We start from the raw sequence: 13787 nt of genomic DNA on the forward strand, positions 1-13787 counted from the left end.
GATGACATGCATCAACTAAGTCAGCGAGCCTGACCACCCGATCCCGTTAGTCGCCTTTTACGACAAGCATAGTCACCTTTTACGGCAAGCATGGGTTGCTGAAGACCTATTCTACCCCGGATCTTCACGGGTCCTGATGCAATGTACCAACATCTAGTGAATCTGATCGATGCTTGATGCGAAGAAGGTCGATTGGTTATAAAAAGGACGAAAATAGTATAAACTAAGCGGCAAAAGAAATTATAGGCTGGCAGTTTGTAATTTTCTTATAAACAGCGATAACTGGTGGAAAGTGGGTATTGGGGATGTGACTGCCCAGGAGCAGGTACCAAAAACGCCTCACCCGAACGCGCCACCTTTGACGGCACTCGTGCGGTGACAAAGAAATGGTGAAACAGGTTTCCCGCCTATGGCATAAACTGCACGTGCATGTTAGCTGTATTAAAGTGTTCGTCTGCAGGGTATAACCACACGTGATGAAAGCACACAAAAGAAATGCCACGACTGTCACAGGAGCAGAGAGAGAGAGAGAGAGAGACAGAGACAGAGACAGAGAGAGAGAGAGAGAGAGAGAGAGAGAGAGATAGATAGATGGCCGAAATATGGGCAACACAGGTCCAAATTTGTCAGAAGGTTTGGTTGTACACCATTGACAGTAGCCAGGCTGATTCAACGGTACAGGCAGACAGGGTGGACACAGGACAGGCCTAGAACCGGACGACGCCGGAGATGGTCAGATACGGCTCATTCACCCGCGAAACCGATTCGTAACGGCGACGGCGACGGCGACGGCAGCAACAGCTTTGGGACATCCCGTTAGCCAACGTTCAGTACTACGACGACTTCGTGCTGCTGGAATCCGAGCGTATCGTCCTTTCCGAGTACTGACTGCTCAACATCGACGCCTGAGACTGCGATTGGCAAGGCAGGTTCGACGCTGGCAAGTGAGAAATTGGCGTCGAGTGCTGTTTACTGATGAAAGTCAGTTCAACTTGTTTCGAAATGACGGCAGAGAACGGGTTTATCGACGCAGAGGGAAACGTTTGGCTCCGGCGTGTATTCGAGTGGTCCATCCATTCGGCGGGGAAGGTGTCATGGTGTTGGGCGGTACTTGTTGAGATCAGAAGACTGATTTGGCGTTTATACAGGGAAACCTGAACGCTGTGCAGTACAGAGACCAAGTGTTGCAGCCAGTTGGGCTTCCGTTCTTACAAAACCAACAGCAGGGGACATTGTTTCAACACGACAAAGGCAAGCCCCATACTGCAAGACTGACTCGGAACTTTCTAAACCAACAGAACAATTACGTTTTGCCCTGGCCTGCCCACTCACCGGATATGAATCCTATTGAACATCTGTGGGACCATCTTCACAGACAGATTAGAGCACGCCATCAGCCTGCCGTCAACAGACAAGAATTGCAGCAGGCCCTGAGAGACGAGTGGCAACGGATTCCAGTCCACGTCATCAGAAGACTGACGTCATCCATCAGGCGGCGTATCGCAGCATGCATTGAGGCAGCTGGAGGTCATACACGCTATGGAAGGCAAATGTGTCGACAATTAACTTGTAGTGTGTCTGACAATTTTTGGGTCACATTTCAGACAACTTTTGAAAATTAAATTTCTTACCCCACCATTGTTTACCTCGAGCTTACATAACCTGTGATTGCACAATTTCATTCAAACTGTGGTTGATCAATCATTTGTTTCCCCTCCCTAGATTGTAATATAATTTATAACAAAACCTCTTCTTGTTATTTTTTTATCGATCATGGAACTCTTCCATTACTTTCTTTTTTGCCGCCCAGTTTATGAACATGTAGGTGTGTGTGGGAATGGAGGTGGGGTGTGTGTGTGGATTGGGGGTGGGGGTGTGGATTGCAGGTGGGTGTGTGGGTGTGCGTAGGAAGTGTGTGTGGGCGTGTAAAATTCTGAGAGATGGCATTGTCTCCAAACTTCACACATGACATTGTCTCCACTCAGTACACACAGCACATTGTCTCCACTCACTACACACAGGACATTGTCTTCACTCAGTACACACAGGACATTGTCTCCACTCACTACACACAGGGCATTGTCTCCACACAATACACACTGGACATTTTCTCCAAACACTTCACACAGGACATTGTCTCCACACAGAACACACAGGACATTGTCTCCACTCACTACACACAGGACATTGTCTCCACTCACATACACACAGGACATTGTCTCCAAACACTTCACACAGGACATTGTCTCCACTCACTACACACAGGACATTGTCTCCAAACACTTCACACAGGACATTGTCTCCACTCAATACACTAAGGACATTGTCTCCACTCAATACACTAAGGACATTGTCTCCACTCAATACACACAGGACATTGTCTCCAAACACTTCACACATGACATTGTCTCCACTCAGTACACACAGAACATTGTCTCCACTCACTACACACAGGACATTGTCTCCACTCAGTACACACAGGACATTGTCTTCACTCACTACACACAGGACATTGTCTCCACTCAGTACACACAGGACATTGTCTCCACTCACTACACACAGGGCATTGTCTCCACTCAATACACACAGGACATTTTCTCCAAACACTTCACACAGGACATTGTCTCCACACAGAACACACAGGACATTGTCTCCACTCACTACACACAGGACATTGTCTCCACTCACATACACACAGGACATTGTCTCCAAACACTTCACACAGGACATTGTCTCCACTCACTACACACAGGACATTGTCTCCACTCACTACACACAGGATATTGTCTCCACTCACTACACACAGGACATTGTCTCCACTCACTACACACAGGACATTGTCTCCACTCACTACACACAGGACATTGTCTCCACTCAATACACACAGGACATTGTCTCCACTCATTACACACAGGACATTGTCTCCACTCACTACACACAGGACATTGTCTCCACTCACTACACACAGGACATTGTCTCCACTCACTACACACAGGACATTGTCTCCACTCACTACACACAGGATATTGTCTCCACTCACTACACACAGGACATTGTCTCCACTCACTACACACAGGACATTGTCTCCACTCACTACACACAGGACATTGTCTCCACTCACTACACACAGGACATTGTCTCCACTCAATTCACACTGGACATTGTCTCCAAACACTTCACAGGACAGTTTCTCCACTCACTACACACAGGACATTGTCTCCACTCAATACACACAGGACATTGTCTCCAAACACTTCACACAGGACATTGTCTCCACTCACTACACACAGACCAGTCAGTGATGTATGTAGATAGAGTCAGTGATGTATGTAGATAGAGACAGTGATATAAGTAGATAGAGTCATTGATGTATGTAGATAGAATCAGTGATGTATGTAGATAGTGACAGTGATGTAAGTAGATAGAGTCATTGATGTATGTAGATAGAGTCAGTGATGTAAGTAGATAGAGTCAGTGATGTATGTAGATAGAGTCAGTGATGTATGTAGATAGAGTCAGTGATGTATGTAGATAGAGACAGTGATGTAAGTAGATAGAGTCAGTGATGTAAGTAGATAGAGTCAGTGATGTATGTAGATAGAGTCATTTATGTATGTAGATAGAGTCAGTGATGTAAGTAGATAGAGTCAGTGATGTAAGTAGATAGAGTCAGTGATGTAAGTAGATAGAGTCAGTGATGTATGTAGATAGAGTCATTGATGTATGTAGATAGAGTCAGTGATGTATGTAGATAGAGTCAGTGATGTAAGTAGATAGAGTCAGTGGTGTGTGTAGATAGAGTCAGTGATGTAAGTAGATAGAGTCAGTGATGTATGTAGATAGAGTCAGTGATGTATGTAGATAGAGTCAGTGATGTCAGTAGATAGAGTCAGTGATGTATGTAGATAGAGTCAGTGATGTATGTAGATAGAGTCAGTGATGTATGTATATAGAGCCAGTGATGTAAGTAGATAGAGTCTGTGATGTATGTAGATAGAGTCAGTGATGTAAGTAGATAGTCAGTGATGTAAGTAGATAGAGTCAGTGATGTATGTAGATAGATTTAGTGATGTATGTAGATAGAGTCAGTGATGTAAGTAGATAGAGTCAGTGATGTAAGTAGATATAGTCAGTGATATAAGTAGATAGAGTCAGTGATGTAAGTAGATTGAGTCAGTGATGTCAGTAGATAGAGTCAGTGATGTATGTAGATAGAGTCAGTGATGTATGTAGATAGAGTCAGTGATGTATGTAGATAGAGTCAGTGGTGTGTGTAGATAGAGTCAGTGATGTATGTAGATAGAGTCAGTGATGTATGTATATAGAGTCAGTGATGTATGTAGATAGAGTCAGTGATGTAAGTAGATAGAGTCAGTGATGTATGTATATAGAGCCAGTGATGTAAGTAGATAGAGTCTGTGATGTATGTAGATAGAGTCAGTGATGTAAGTAGATAGTCAGTGATGTAAGTAGATAGAGTCAGTGATGTATGTAGATAGAGTCAGTGATGTATGTAGATAGAGTCAGTGATGTAAGTAGATAGAGTCAGTGATGTAAGTAGATAGTCAGTGATGTATGTAGATAGAGTCAGTGATGTATGTAGATAGAGTAAGTGATGTAAGTAGATAGAGTCAGTGATGTATGTAGATAGAGTCAGTGATGTAAGTAGATTGAGTCAGTGATGTCAGTAGATAGAGTCAGTGATGTAAGTAGATATAGTCAGTGATATAAGTAGATAGAGTCAGTGATGTAAGTAGATTGAGTCAGTGATGTCAGTAGATAGAGTCAGTGATGTATGTAGATAGAGTCAGTGATGTATGTAGATAGAGTCAGTGATGTATGTAGATAGAGTCAGTGATGTTTGTAGATAGAGTCAGTTATGTATGTAGATAGAGTCAGTGATGTATGTAGATAGAGTCAGTGATGTAAGTAGATAGAGTCAGTGATGTATGTAGATAGAGTCAGTGATGTAAGTAGATAGAGCCAGTGATGTAAGTAGATAGAGTCTGTGATGTATGTAGATATAGTCAGTGATGTATGTAGATAGAGTCAGTGATGTATGCTGAAGAATAAATTCTACTCTACCTGGGTATGCCTTATTATAATTGGCACAGGCATATGAACACTAATTTTCATTGATCCACCCTTATATTTGTCACGGCTATTTTGCCTTTTACTCTTACTGAAATAGTTATTCTCTGGTTTTTATGTTTTAAATTATTGCTTTAGACATGCCCCCGTATTAATAAGAAATCAGACCGCCTCCGTGGTCTAGTGGTAGAGCGTCGATCCCCGGCCGCGTCATACCAAAAGACGTTAAAATATGGTACTTGTTGTTACCCTGTCTGGCGCTCGGCATTATGGGGCTAAAACAAGGACCGGTCGGCTCGGAGTCAGTATACTGTGTCTGAGTGGGGTATTCATGTTAAACTGCGGCATGGTATCTCAGTGAGCTAGCACTATAAATCGGCATCAGTCCGGACTAGTACAAGAGGCCACACAAACACACACACGTACATGCACGTCGCTATATAAGTGCAATAATCTTTGACGCGACGTTAAACCCCATTTCACCTCACCTCACCTCACCTCACCTCACCTCACCTCACCACCTTATCATTATATACTCCGGCAGTCGTTTTTGGGACGTTTCTCTGTTTCTAGTTTCTCAACGACACTTCGACCGTGTATATGTACTAAATGTATTAATTCCCGGGCATGCAACGTGGTTGGAAACGTAGATCTTAGGTAGAACCGTCTCACCATACGGTGCTCGGGCGTAGGCGAACAACTGGCGTCGGACACAATGAAACAGCATCGATTTCTGACAATATGTCCATTGCGAATTAAACCAGTACCACATATTTCAGGAAAATGGAACTACAATTTCATCACCCCAGTCCCAAAACAACGTGTTTACCATGTGTAGCCTATTCACCCAAAGGCACCAACGCCCTCTGACGCCATGTTCTGAGCGTGTCCCGCTTTGATTAATTGCCATTGACTGGTCGGTCGCGAAATAGACACTGTGACGAAGCAAACCTGGCTAAATATAGCGCTAGACTTTATTACCAAGCGGCCTTCTGAATAGGTGATATATATGAATGGAAGTGGTTTTTGTGATGGGTCGATACAAACATTGATTTCTAAGCGTAGGCTCAATCGCTAATACAGTACTATTTAACTATTAGGAACACATGCATTGCTATGGCGTTGAATAGATGTGGGCCAAAGTCGACTATAAATTCGTACGGCGCTGATAAGATGACGTCACAATATGTCACGCGATTATTGCAATTAATATACACGTATGTAACTTAAATGTCATTTTAAGGTTTGTTAGTGGTCTTGCTTTGGTCCAATTTTAAATTGATAAATAGTCTGTTGATGTATATCAAAGTTATTGTCGAATCAATGGTCTCTGATTGAATTCAATTTTGCAGGTCGGGGTAGCCTAGTGGTTAAAGCGTTTGCTCGTCACGCCGAAGACCCGGGTTCGATTCCCGACATGGGTACAATGCGTGAAGCCCATTTCCTGTGTTCCCCGCCGTGATATTGCTGGAATATTGCTAAAAGCGGCGTAAAACCATACTCACTCACTCAATTTTGTAAATATTGTGTCACCTAAAGGACTATTGTTTCTCATTTAAATTTAAATTCATTAATCTATTTAATCTTAATCAATTTCCCAACTACCTCAAACGACATTCACAAATTGTACCACATTTAATCAATACTATAAAAGGAATAGAGTATTAATACTGTATAAAAGTACCGAGTATCAATACTGTTAATTAAATAACATAAATAATCGCAACTTCTGAATTTAATTTAATTTTAAAGCGGTACCGGCATCGAGAATGCATGTGAAACAATATCTATAAATTGGGGTTGATATGATTAAAAGGTTTTAGAAATATTGGTATACTAATATTAAAATCCCCTCATGTACATGCGTGATATGTAACAGTTGTTTTTTTATGATTTATTTCATTTCAGAACTCTGCCTTCGTTTTGTTTTGCCTGTTTGTTTGTTTGTTTGTTTGTTAACGCCGCACTTAGCAATATTCCAGCGATAGGACGGCGGTCTGTAAATAATCGAGTCTGGACCAGACAATCCAGTGATTAATATCATGAGCATCTATCCACGCAATTGGGACACGATGACATGCATCAACCAAGTCAGCGCCCCTGACCACCCGATCCCGTTAGTCGCCTCTTACGACAAGCATGGGTTGCTGAAGACCTATTCTACCCCGGATCTTCACAGGAGACAAGCATGGGTTGCTGAAGACCTATTCTACCCCGGATCTTCACAGGAGACAAGCATGGGTTGCTGAAGACCTATTCTACCCCGGATCTTCACGGGTGATAAATGTAGGATCATAGTTGGGACTCATGGTATCTTGGCAACGCCTACACAATTCGGCTGACACTCCCAGTTCACAGAATAATACTGTCATCAAGATGATAGGGAAGAGGTACTAAACTGATTACTCACTCGTCTCTGGGGCTTCTAATCAAGGCCAATCCCAGTCTGGTTGAGTTGTATGGCGGAAGTTTCGTCCAAAGCGTAGGTTCAACCTGAGAAAACATCGTTGAGGGATTTGAATGGCCTGAGATTTTATCGAAAAAATACATTGTCCCAGAAAAGAAAAGCAAAACAAACCGTTCAAACCCTGACATACTGTTGATTCTGTTCATCTATATTTATTATTCAATGTTCCATTGACAAAAATATTAATAAAGTAAATATGTGACCGTTATAGCATCATGTATGTTCGGGGTAGAATAGGTCCTCAGCAATCCATGCTTGACTGTGCTAGTTGTAAGAGACGACTCACGGGATCGGGTGGTCAGGCTCGCTGACTTGGTTGATGCATGTCATCGTATCCCAATTACGTGGATCGATGCTCATGATATTAATCACTGGATTGTCTGGTACAGACTCGATTATTTACAGACCGCCGTTATATAGCTGGAATATTCCCGTGTGCGGCGTTAAACAACAAACAAACAAAATTTTAGATCTGTGGCATATAGATTGAGTGAGTTATTTCTGTCTAGCCGGAGCCACCAATATTCCAGCTATGTCTCCCCGTTCTAAGGATAAAACATCACGGACAAGTCACACTGGTGGCTGTTATCATATGCAGCGGCATATCGTGACACACATCCGCTCCCAGCGCATGCGTATTAGACGGAAAGTTATGATATATTGTGACGCCATTTAACTAAAGACAATACAAACATCTGGCGAAAATTAAAGTTTGGCTCTAAATTATATTTTATATTGAAAATCATACACTGGATAGAGTTATCAATCCTATAAACTTAGCATCACGATCCGATAAATATGTAATTGGCTTGGCTTAGCATGAAATACTTCTCTTAGTGCATGATATATTTGTCACAAGCATGACATAATTGTCCAAGTGCATGAAATATTTGTCCAAGTGCATGAAATATTTGTCCAAGTGCATGAATAACTTGTACATGAGATGAACGCAGATAAAGATAAGAAGCGGTTGAGATGGGAGCACAGGATATTTTTTTATAGTGTTTTTTGTCCCATCAGTACTTCCATTATTATGTGGGAGGAAAACTGGAGGAGATGTAGGTTTCGGACTTCTGCCACTTTGGGTAAACGCGAACCGTGATGCAAACCTAAGATTATCGAATCCGTGCACGTCAAAGGGACGCAATCTGCGGCGCCTTAAGTGACGTGACCGCTAGTGACCCCGTGTAGGGAGTGAGTGAGTGAGTTTAAATGTAAAGTCATATGAGCACTACTTCAGCCATATCCTGACCGGAATATGTCTTAGCTCATAGGGGGCGGTCGGGTAGCCTAGTGGTTAAAGCGTTCGCTCGTCACACCGAAGACCCGGTTCGATTCCCCACGTGGGTACAATGTGTGAAGCCCATTTCTGGTGTTCCCCGCCGTGATATTGCTGGAATATTGCTAAAAGCGGCCTTTCACTCACCTTTCCAAGTGCATGATCTATAGTCCACGGTGATGTGGCAGCCGTAGCAGACGCAGCGACTAGTCGTACCATCCGACTGCTCCTGTTGACGATCTCATTTGCGTGGATCGATGCTCATGATGTCAATCACTGGGTCGTCTTGTCCCTACTCGATTATTTACAGACCGCCGTCATATAGCTGGAATATTGCTGAGTGCGGCGTTAAACATCAAACAAACAAACACAAACAATGACATGATGGAGCTTCAGGATGCATTTTCAAAATAAACTTAAATAAGTGAAATTCCGTGCCTGTCTGCGTGTATACAGTAGAGCAGTTTATATTATACACATACTTATTGTCAACAAAAACAAGTATTCTCGCAAAATAAATGTTTGTATTACCTTCGCTTTTTACTTGAGATGAGATTTTATCAAATGTATACAAACTTGATGCTGGCAAAAAACACTGTATTGTAAATATACTTTGTCGTAGGGTTCATTAAAACATGAGACCACATCACCCAACCTCAATAAAATAACTATGATCACAACAGCCCTTTAAAATCATAGTTTGTCTAATCTGTAACAGTAAGCCTTAGGTAGAAAGCGGTTGGATGCGGCCCAGCATGCTTTTATAAAAGTTACAACATCCTTTCTATACTAATAACACCGGACAATCCAGTGATTGACATCATGAGCATCGATCAACGCAATTGGGATAGATGACATGCATCAACCAAGTCAGCGAGCCTGACCACCCGATCCCGTCAGTCGCCTCTCACGACAAGCATAGTCGCCTTTTACGGCAAGCATGGGTTGCTGAAGACCTATTCTACCCCGGATCTTCACGAGTCCCACGTCTCTGTTACAGAAGCCAGGTCTGTTGTACGATGTCGACTATGCCATGAACATGTGTGTATGAATCACTAGCAAAAAGTGATGATAACGGATGAAATCACGTGCGCTTACATACATTGTACGTCAGGTCCAGCGTTGTATGGGGGTGTTAATTGATATTTATAGATAGCACTGGGGCACAAGTTGGGGGGATGCGCTGACAGATCGCTGAATATGTTACGCAGACAATAGGTTACCGTAACATGTCGGTGCAATGTCACATATCGAAACACCAAGGTATTTGGGTCAAAAGAGGATTTTTTTACAATCTGAATACATCATACAAAAACTTGAATTCTGTTTTATAAGTAGAGGAAATGGGTTAGGAAAGATATACCTGAACAATATCGACCTTGTATGTCAATGAGACAGGCTTAAGAGTGAGTGAGTGAGTTGGGTTTAACGCCGCTTTTAACAGTATTCCAGTTATATCACGGTGTGTCAGCTTAATGTGGGAGGTAAACCCGAAGTCATGCAGGTCTCAGACGTTTACCACTTCGATGAAACCCACGAGCACGGGTATGGTGCTGACAAACCTAGAAACATAATTGGATTCGAACCCACAATCATAGGTTTCTGGCGTGCCCAAGGGACGCAACTCTGCAAAGTGAATCGCGGCGCCTTAGACGACTGGGCCACCCGAGCCCCCGACAGGCTTAAAGAAGACAGACAAAACCTTCAATATGATAGCAGGCTAGTGACTAATCTTGAGCACATATTGACAGACTCGACGACCTTCTATACGTAACTTTTAAATTTGGAGACAAATACACTGGAGATACTTCACGCTCTGTAGACTTGAAATACAAGAACACACGACCACTGTTGAATAACTGACATGAAATCTGAAATTACCGGAACAATCTTGACCACATATCCCCTGGCAACGAACCAAGATTCTCAAAACCACATCTGTCATCGGGAAAAAAGAGAAAACTTCAATAAACTATTGAAATCCAAAGAAAGAAGTCAGCCATTAGCAGGAACTAAGGCCTAACTTGCGAATATAAACTGGTAATGTTCACAAAGCCTATTATACTCAGTGTAAACAAGCAGTAAGCCCCATCTCACAAACTTCAGTAAAAACAAACATATTTACAGTTTAATCAAGCCATTCAAAACTTCCAAGAGATTTAGCAAAAGTTATATTTGGGATAACACTTTCTCAGTAAAGTACAGATTTTCGTATTTTCTGCCAGAGTTAGGCACTTAATCGCCAGCAGACAAAGTCAGCGATCTAATCCACTCCACAAAAATGGAAGTCAGACAACTGATAGTCTAGATCGAGTACTTTGTATACCCCTCTGACAAGTGTAAATTGGCACGGGTCCCATGGCCGAAAACTATGAACACAAGAGATTGCCAGTGTCTGTGTCATATCATTATGGGTAAAAGGGTGTGTGGCAGTTAAAAATATTCCACTGTCTGACAACTGGGTGGCTGACAAATGGGAAGACCCCATCAATCTAACTAATTTGTGCCTTATAACAAGAGTGCCTCTTGGGATGGTGACGAGAGGGGTGGAGCCGCTTTAACGTTGTCATTAACCTCAAATGGACATCTTGATCATCTTTATATCAAGCAACTTTCTCCTTATTCAATTCACATATATTATTGCCCCAGTGAATCTGTATACATATATATGCATACCTCCTTGGCAACTCGCTGACTTGGTTGATGCATGTCGTCGTATCCCAATTGCGTGGATCGATGCTCATGATATCAATCACTGGAATGTCTGGTACAGACTCAATTATTTAAAGACCGCCGTCATATAGCTGGAATATTGCTGAGTGCGGCGTTAAAAAACAAACAAACAAACAAACAAACCTGCTCGGCAAAGATGTTCTGATCAGTATTTAATCCATATTTATATGTGCAAAAATAGCAACCAATAATTGGACATTCTTCAATGGAATCTATCATATCAAACGATATCGCCGACTGATATAATTATAATTGGACCGTCATATGTATCAATAACATTAAGGATGCTATTATTTTTTTATTTAACATATCTAACATTGAATATTCTTTTTATCATTTCCAAACTTCCGAATGAACAAACTTTCACGTCGCCTCATTCCGATACGATAAGTCCTTTCGTGATCGTAGTACAAATTTAATGTTTCCAGGTCATTAGTGTTCTAATGTAGGAAAGGTTACACAATTTTTATTTTTTCGTTTCACGGGCCCGACGTCCCTTCTGAAAGCACCTGGAAAAGAAATAAATGAAACATACATATGTTTATTTTTATCGTCTCCCGTTAGCAATACACACCCTCATAGAAAAAATAACATGGTATATATACTGTCCATGTTTACATCACTATCAGTGATTCAAGAAGCCAGCTTTAAACTCCAAGGCAGAATGATTTTTTTAATAATAAATAAATAAATAAATAAATAAATAAATAAATAAATAAATAAATAAATAAATAAAATGAAATGGCCATTTATTTTTATGTTTGTTTCTTCCTACCTTGTGTTGAAAAGCTTAAATAAATCCGTGAAACATAAAATTTTAAAAATGTGGCCTTAGGTGCCGAACACGGTGACCCGACTTTTAGCACAATATAAATGAAAATAGTTTAGTTCCGAATGTTCGATTATTTTTTTAATTTTTTTTTTATATTTATTTTTTAATATTATTATTTATCTACATCGTGATCATTTAATATTAATGTGTGTACTTACGCTAGCCTCCATATACACGGTGTTTGGTCAAGAGTTGACATTATTACACTGATCAAAGGATAAGTGTCAATCGATTTCATTCTCAGCTTCATGGGGAGTATACAATCTAAATTTACGACATGATGTAGGTCAGTTAATACATACCACTGCATTGCAAGGCTGGAATGTTTCAGGGAATGGATTGTGTTGACAGGTGAGTGTCACACACCGAATGCAGGTGCCCGATGTTTGTGTTTGATGCTGGTGTTGACAGACGTGGACAAATCTGGCCCGTGCATATGAGCTCGTTATCGTTGTGTCTTGTCAAGTGGCCTGATAAATCCTTTAGGAACATAACTGTTCATCTTCAAATTAATTTAATTTATTAAAGAGAAGCTATTTCCGCAAGTTCAAACAGCGATCTTATATCCATACCCAATTATGTATGCTTATTTTAGGGGGGGCACGGGTGGCCCAGTCGTCTAAGGCGCCGCGATTCGCTATGCAGAGTTGCGTCCCTTGGGCACGCCAGAAACCTATGATTGTGGGTTCGAATCCCGGTTCGCCCCAATTATGTTTCTAGGTTTGTCAGCACCATACCCATGCTCGTGGGTTTCACCGAAGTGGTAAACATCTGAGACCTGCATCACTTCGGGCTTTCCTCCTACATTAAGCTGACGCCGCGATATAACTTGAATACTGTTAAAAGCGGCGTTAAACCCAACTCACTCACTCACTCACTCACTCACTCAGTGGCGGTGGTGGTGTCAGTAGCTGTGGTGGTGGTGTCAGTAGCCTGGTGGAAGCAGTAGCAGTGGTGGTAGTAGTAGTAGTAGTAGTAGTAGTAGTAGCAGTAGCAGTAGCAGTAGCAGTAGTAGTAGTAGAAGTAGTAGTAGTAGTAGTAGTAGTAGTAGCAGTAGCAGTAGTAGTAGTAGCAGCAGTAGTAGTAGTAGTAGTAGTAGTAGAAGTAGTAGTAGTAGTAGTAGAGGTAGTATTAGTAGTAGTAGTAGTAGTGATAGTTGTAGAAGTAGTCGTGGTGGTGGCGGTGGTTTAGAGAGTAGCAATATTGGTGGCATTGTGGACTGTGGCAGTGGTAGCAGTAGTAGTACTATTTATAGTGGTTGACATTGTATTATATTAGAAGTTGGGGCAGCCGTAGTCGTAGCAGTAACAGTAGTAGTAGTTGTAGTAGTAGTAGTGGTAGTAGTAGTAGTAGTAGTTGTTGTATTAATAGTAGTGGTAGTAGTA

This window comes from Haliotis cracherodii, unplaced genomic scaffold, assembly GCF_022045235.1.
Source record: "Haliotis cracherodii isolate W230 unplaced genomic scaffold, xgHalCrac1.p SCAF_12, whole genome shotgun sequence".
Lineage (NCBI taxonomy): Eukaryota > Metazoa > Mollusca > Gastropoda > Lepetellida > Haliotidae > Haliotis > Haliotis cracherodii.